Below are 6,777 nucleotides of genomic sequence, written 5' to 3'. Positions count from 1 at the left end.
CTAAGCTCAAAAGACTGTCCTGTTTTACTCACTTCCTTCTTGCTCTATACCTAGCCCTTCTGGTTTCTGCTCTTGTAAGTAGATAAGGTAGGGGGTCCCTGGAGAAGGAGAACCAGGAATGGCTTTCTTGACACAAGAGAAGCCATTTTTGGCCAAAGCCATTTTGCGATCTAAGCCTGGCCGTAATGCTTGCCCTTGAACGGGTCTCAGCAATCCAAGACCTTAAGAGAACAAATGACTGTTATCAGGCAAGAAAAGTGACAACAGCAAAGATAATAAATCAGTTGTGATAAACTGGAAGTTTGAGATTTGCAGATACTAACTACTATATATAAAATGGATAAACAACAAGTTTCTATTGTATGGCACAGGGAACCATATTCAATATCCTGTACTAATCTACAATGAGAAAGGATATGAAAAGGAATATACGTATGTGTATGTACGACTGAAACATGATACTGTACACCAGATATTGACACAACATTGTAAACTGACTGTACTTCAATTAAAAAAAAAAAATCAGTTGTCAAATCCTACTTTTGTTTCAATGGTAAACATTAACCTGAAACACTTTCCTGGACTATTTTGCAGCATTTAAATCCCCCTTGGGACTCAACAACCAGATCAACTGTTGATCTCACCTAAGGGGTGAGAATGTTGAACTTTAAGTCTGACCCCTGTGGCTTCAATCAACTAAGCTTGGGCTCTGCGAACCTTTGCCCCAATTCTATGCTGAATTCTCCCCTCCTCAAGCCCCTTGATGAACATGCATGTTCCCTTAGTTTAAAATTTCCCAAATTTAGCTGCTGGGGGAGACACTGCCTTGGGAAAGAACCCCCAGCCCCACCCCACTCCCTGCCCCATGTTCTCCTTACTTGCTGCAAGTAATAAATCCTTCCTTCTCCTGATCTTTGGCTTGGTTCTGTCTTTTGGCTCCACACCCACCAAAAGGTAAACCCAGTTTTCGGGTAACACTCTGAGACCCACAGAGCTCAGACTGAACGGCACAGCTCCCCCTTTCCAGGCAAGAAAGTGCCATCAGCTTTCTCTTCCATTGGCAGTTAGTGGTCTTCCTTTCTCACATCCCATCCTTAAGTTTAAGTGATTATCTGGTTAACATAATTAATACCAAGGCATGAATAATGGTAGGCTTTCATTTTCTTAGGTTTGTATTTATTTATTTTTATTAATGAGGGTATTGGGGACTGAACCCAGGACCTCATGCATGCTAAGCATGTGCTCTACCACAGAGCTATACCCTTCCCCTTCTTTTTCTCAGGAGTATTGGCATGGCAAAGGTTTTACCAACACATATTTTTCTGTAAATATACAACTGGTAGATCTGGATTTTTTTGGTGGGGAGGGCAGGCAAGGGGACAAGCAGGAAGGGAAACTCCTTATCTGTAGAATGAGCAGAAAAGAATAGAGTCCCTCCCCCAACCTACTGTCCCCCCTTCCCTGCAAATTACAGGTCAGTTCCCTGTCCGGGGTCACCTCTACACCACCCCCCTTGCAGCAGTGGTTATCCACACATACATTGTGATTACAAACCAGAGCAGAGATGTGGTTTTTCTCAGTTTTGTCTTCTCAGGGTCTCACATACACACGCTGAGGAAGTCATTATAAATATTTGTTAAATGAGTAAATGAACAAATGTGCTATGATATGTGTAAATAAAAAATGTTGCCAGCCATATCAGTAAACAAAGGATGCTGCAGCCATCAAGTCGTCACTGCTGCCCCATCCCAGACAGTGAGCGGAGGGAACTCAGGATGCGGACAAGCAGGCAGCCCAGCCTCTGCAGCCACCCCCATCCGTGCTCCTTAAGGGGACTCAGGATGGGAAAGAATAGGACACTGGCCCTAGACAGCTAGGTACACATCAAAGAGATGATGTCAGTGAGCTCAGACCTTTGCACCTTCCCACACACAGAAAAGTGCTAAATTCCTTAACTTGAGATAGCTGGTTTTCTTTTATTAAGTCATCTTTTTAGATAAACAAGTTTCTTCTGTATAGTACAGGAAACTATATTCAGTATCTTGTGGTAACCTATAATGAAAAAGAATATGAAAAGGAATACATGTATTTATATGTATGACTGAAACATGAATCCCTGTTTACTATCACAGGACAGCTGAATTACAAAACTCAAGAAGTAGCAGAAAATCTTATTAACAATAAGAGAAACACAATGTAAAAATAAAAGGAGAATATTTTCACCTATTGGACTGGTGAAATCCCAAAAGTTTGGGAACATACTTCCCAAGGCTGTGGGGAAGTCAGCACCATCACACACTCTGGGAAGAGTATAAACTGGCCTAAGCTCTGTGGAGGACAATTTGGCCATACTTCACAAAATTATGAATGCATATACTCTGAACCAGCAATGTCACTTATGGGGATTTATCCTGGAGATATATTTACATGTGAGAAAAATAACATCTGAATATTCTCACTGCAGCCCTTTTTGTAAAGGAAATATTAGGGGAAATGCAAATGTCCACCTGCTTTTAAAAAAGAATAAAGATGGTCTCTCTACTCAAATGGCATGCTTAATTAAATATTTTATTTTTATTTTTTGCAGGGGGAGGTAATTAGGTTTACTGATTTATTTGTTTTATTGATGGAGGTACTGGGGATTGGACCCAGGACCTTGTACATGCTAGGTATGCACTCTACCACTGAGCTAACCCCACCCCCCTAGTTTCTTAAAAAAATATTTTCTTGAAGAAAAGCAAGGTGCAGAGCAGTGCATGTATATGAGGTGATCATCAGCATGGTTCACCAGCAGGTCTGGCTGAGTGCTGGGCACATGTACATAAGTCTGTACTTTCTGGCCCCCTTTAAATGGTCATGTCCACACGACATGCCTTGTTCAATGAATGGGAGCAGGAGGGACACGTTTCACCTCTGAGAAGAAGCCTTTAGGGACCCAGGAGCATCTGTCATATTCCCTGCCCCTTATCATTGCAAGCATGACACTCCAGATGGTAGACACTGCTGGTTTGCCACCCTGTGTGAGGAAAATGTGAAACCGCCTGGGATGGACATGGAGCGTGAGTGAGAAAGAAGCCCCTAATGTGCTTGGATTAACCTGTGCCGGGGCCCTAGCCCGGACCGAGACCCCCTGTCTCCACCACGGAGGTTCGTTTTCTGGTCGGGTTTGCACAGCCAATAACAAAATCGATGCTGTGACTGGGACAGCACAGGCTTTACTCAATGACCAAAGAATGGAGAAGTGGGAACCTAGGGTGCAAAACAACTTCTCAACCCAACTCGGGCAGAGACACCAAACGTATAGGAGGGTGGAGGTACAGGGAGGAATATCCATAAATTAGCTGAGAACCGGGGTGTGGTTTGGACCTAGAACTGATGCAACCCTCCTGTTCAGTCCTTGTATGGGCTTTTCTAGTTGTTGTCAGGACAACTGTCAACTGTCATGGTGGGGGTATAATTTAGCAGCTAATGCATTACAATGAGCAAATAATGAGGCTCAAGGTCCACTGGAAGTCAAATCCTCTGCCATCTTAGACCTACTAGGTTCTAACCGGTTCTTGTTTTTCACTCTTTGCAGCTTCCTCCTGAATCTTAGATAAGAATCATTGCTTTCTATTCAAGGGAGGGGCAGGGGTATGATTCTGGGGCAAAAGCCTCAGCAACGTGGTGATATTTCCTTTTATACAGGTACATACAGAAACCTAACAGTGGTTTCGCAAGGGAAGTGGATTGGGTAGGAGCTAGACAGATGGGAGACAGGAGAAGGAGAGATAACTCTTCACTGTGTATCTTTTTCTGTCTTATTTTAGAACCATACAAATGTTTTACCTATTCCCAAACTTAAAAAAGAAACAGCAGCATAAGAACATTGTTTACACACATGGAAGTAAATATCAGATGAAGTAGCAAAAAGAGTTGAAAGCGGTTATTTCTAGGGAGTGGAAGCTAGGGAGGAAGGTTGTCACTTGCCATTTAGTAGTACTGACTATAATACACATTTTAAAACTATGTGTATACATTCCTTTGATTTTTAAAAATTAAGAGGAGAAAGCCATGGAGAGTGACAGTGGTATTATGAGGGCTCAGCTTTACTCAACTCTGTCTTGCATCGGGAAGTGACCTAAGAATGGAAGTTTCTGAATTCCTCCAAAGTGCCAATCCTTTACAAATTGAATCATATCTCTTAGGCTTGCAGGTCATTTGTGGAAAACTACAACCAGTCTTGAATACTGCTGGGCATGAAATGGAACAGAAGGACTGGTATCTGATTTCATATTCTGGTAAAGAGGAAAACTAGCAAACTTCTGCTTTTGCCAAGAAAGGCAACTTCTGCCTCAAAACACTCCCATCCACCACCACTGCCCGTCCAGTGACCCAAGTCAGAACTCTGTAAATCACCCTCAAAGTTCCCCCCTCCTTCATCCCTTCAAATGCAACCAGAATGATCTTCTAAAGGACAAATATGACCACATCACTCATCAGCATAAACACTTCAATATTTCCCCTTTGCCTTCAAAATAAAAGTCAAAGTCCTGTAAGAGAGCCCCCCTTGCCTACCTGTCTGCCTCATCTGTCTTTACCTCTTGCTCTAGCCTCCAATTTACTAAACTCCCAGTTCTCAAAGGAACCGAGTATTTTCCTTTTGCCTCCAAGCCTGCATGCTGTTCTCCCTGCCTCGAACGCTCTTTCCCTTTTGATTCCTACTCATCCTTCAGTTCAGACATCCTTCTTCTAGAAATTCTTACCTAGCACCCCAGGCCCAGGTGAGTACCACTCCCATCTGTTCCCAGAGTCCCCGTCTCTATCAGAGCAACGTCAGGCTGTACTCTATGCAAGACACTTGTTTCTTTATCTGACCTGCTTTCTAGACTGAAAGCTTTGTCTCTTTTCTTCAACATTGTATCCTCAGCTCCTGGCCTACGGTAGGAGTTCAGCGTGGAATAAGCACACAAACAAGACTCAAATTTAGAACCAAGACCAGGTTAACATTTGACTTTTAATCAAGTAGAAACTGAATGAATATCTCTGCCTTTCTCTGTTAGGGTACAGTGCCGAGTCTGATAATTTTGTCTTCAAAACTCCCAAGTTCTCCAAGTGATCCAAGGTGGCTGGTACCCAGGTGCAATCAGTTACAATACCCAGTGCTTGGTTAAGAGTTGGTTCTTAAATAAAGGTAGGTTATAGCAGTATGATCTCTAAAAGAAATAACAGATCCTAATACCACCTGAATCTAAAGGGCTGGTGAAAAGGTACAACTGGTGGATAAACCTAGAGTGCAAACCTTTTTGATAATTTAATAAATTTTGGTATGAACAGATTACAATTGACACCAGCTACTATTAAGTGTCTGGAGGTCTAGTTAATTCTTTCAAGCTGCTAAATCTGCCTTTCATCTATTATGTCTCTTTTCCCCAAGGAAGTGAGATTAAAAAACCCATATAAGCTTCCAGAATGAGGCATTGTTTTCTTTGGCCAAAAATCTGTAATTTCTCATTAGACTGTCAATAGCAATATTGAAGGTGGGCAATTTCATTTGAAGTCTGTTGTAAGGATAGTACAGTGTGTAATTAAGAAGCTAAGGGGTGATATATGTACTGGAGAACAGAGTAGATAAAATGTTTCTCTAGGGCACCCAAGTTTGTCTTACCTGGAATTAGAGAAATGAATATAACCAACACCAGCTTGTGAAAACACTCTCAGTGCCACAGAGAAATGAGAAAAATAAGAACTTTGTGGTGAGAGTTTCCTAAAGAGCTTAATTTATTCTTTTCATTCTTCATTTTTAGTTTTCATTACATGCCTTTGATTTTCTGGCAATGACTGACACTTGTAATATGAAATCATGTTAGGCAGGGACATAGGTAACAGAATTATGTGCAGACACATGAAACTGGTAACAAGGTTCCCTAAAGGGAGGGATCTGGGGGCTGGAAAAGGGAGGGAGAGAATTTCACTATATACCTTTTCGATCCTTTTGGAGTTTGAATCATGTGAATGCATTAATTATGCAATAAATGAATTGATTAAATTAAAGTGAATAAGATGAATTAAAATAAATTAAATAAAGTTGAAATAGGAAGAGAATATGGCAGTAAGTTTATGCCCTTACTTGGAAAATTTTTGAAGAATTGGTTAATTTTATGTCAGACTTCAAAACCAGTAAAACTGTTTTTAATCTATGAAATACCAAGGTCTGGTAACTACTTCAAAATATTTTTTCAAGACGCCTAAATTAACTAAATGCCCCCTCACTCCAGCTAAAGAAGGCATGTGTGTCCCACAGCTGGTAACATAGAAGCTGATCACTTGGTTAAAGGTGGAGCCGGCCAGTTTTCTCTACTGTGAAGTTACTCTTTTATCCCATGTAAACAATTTCCCTGGAGACTTTGAGGCTCGGTAAATATCCTGTCCCTCATCAAATTCCACAACTATTGCAGCCCCCAATGATGACCGTGTAGTCCGTTTTTCCCTCTGTGCTTAGCTGGCATGATACCACAAGGTAGAGCCCTCCCCCTGCTTGTTTATTTGTTTACTTACTTCTTTAAATCATCATAGACCAATGAATTTTTTTAATCCATGAATTTTTAATTTATTTCATTCAAAGGATTTAAGCCCATTACTGCTATTATTTACTTTAATGCTTCTGTTGACCCAGATTTGGCTAGTGGGAAATCCTTCTGTTTTTTTTTTTTTTTTAAACCATGGACCACAGGGCCCTACTAATTAGTCTGGCCTGACTGCACCTCTGACTGAAATTTTGTAGCTCTTCCTGTTCCT

Source organism: Camelus dromedarius, chromosome 17 (genome assembly GCF_036321535.1).
Source record: "Camelus dromedarius isolate mCamDro1 chromosome 17, mCamDro1.pat, whole genome shotgun sequence".
Lineage (NCBI taxonomy): Eukaryota > Metazoa > Chordata > Mammalia > Artiodactyla > Camelidae > Camelus > Camelus dromedarius.
The sequence above is the reverse complement of the archived record's forward strand: the minus strand, read 5'-3'. Positions refer to the sequence as shown.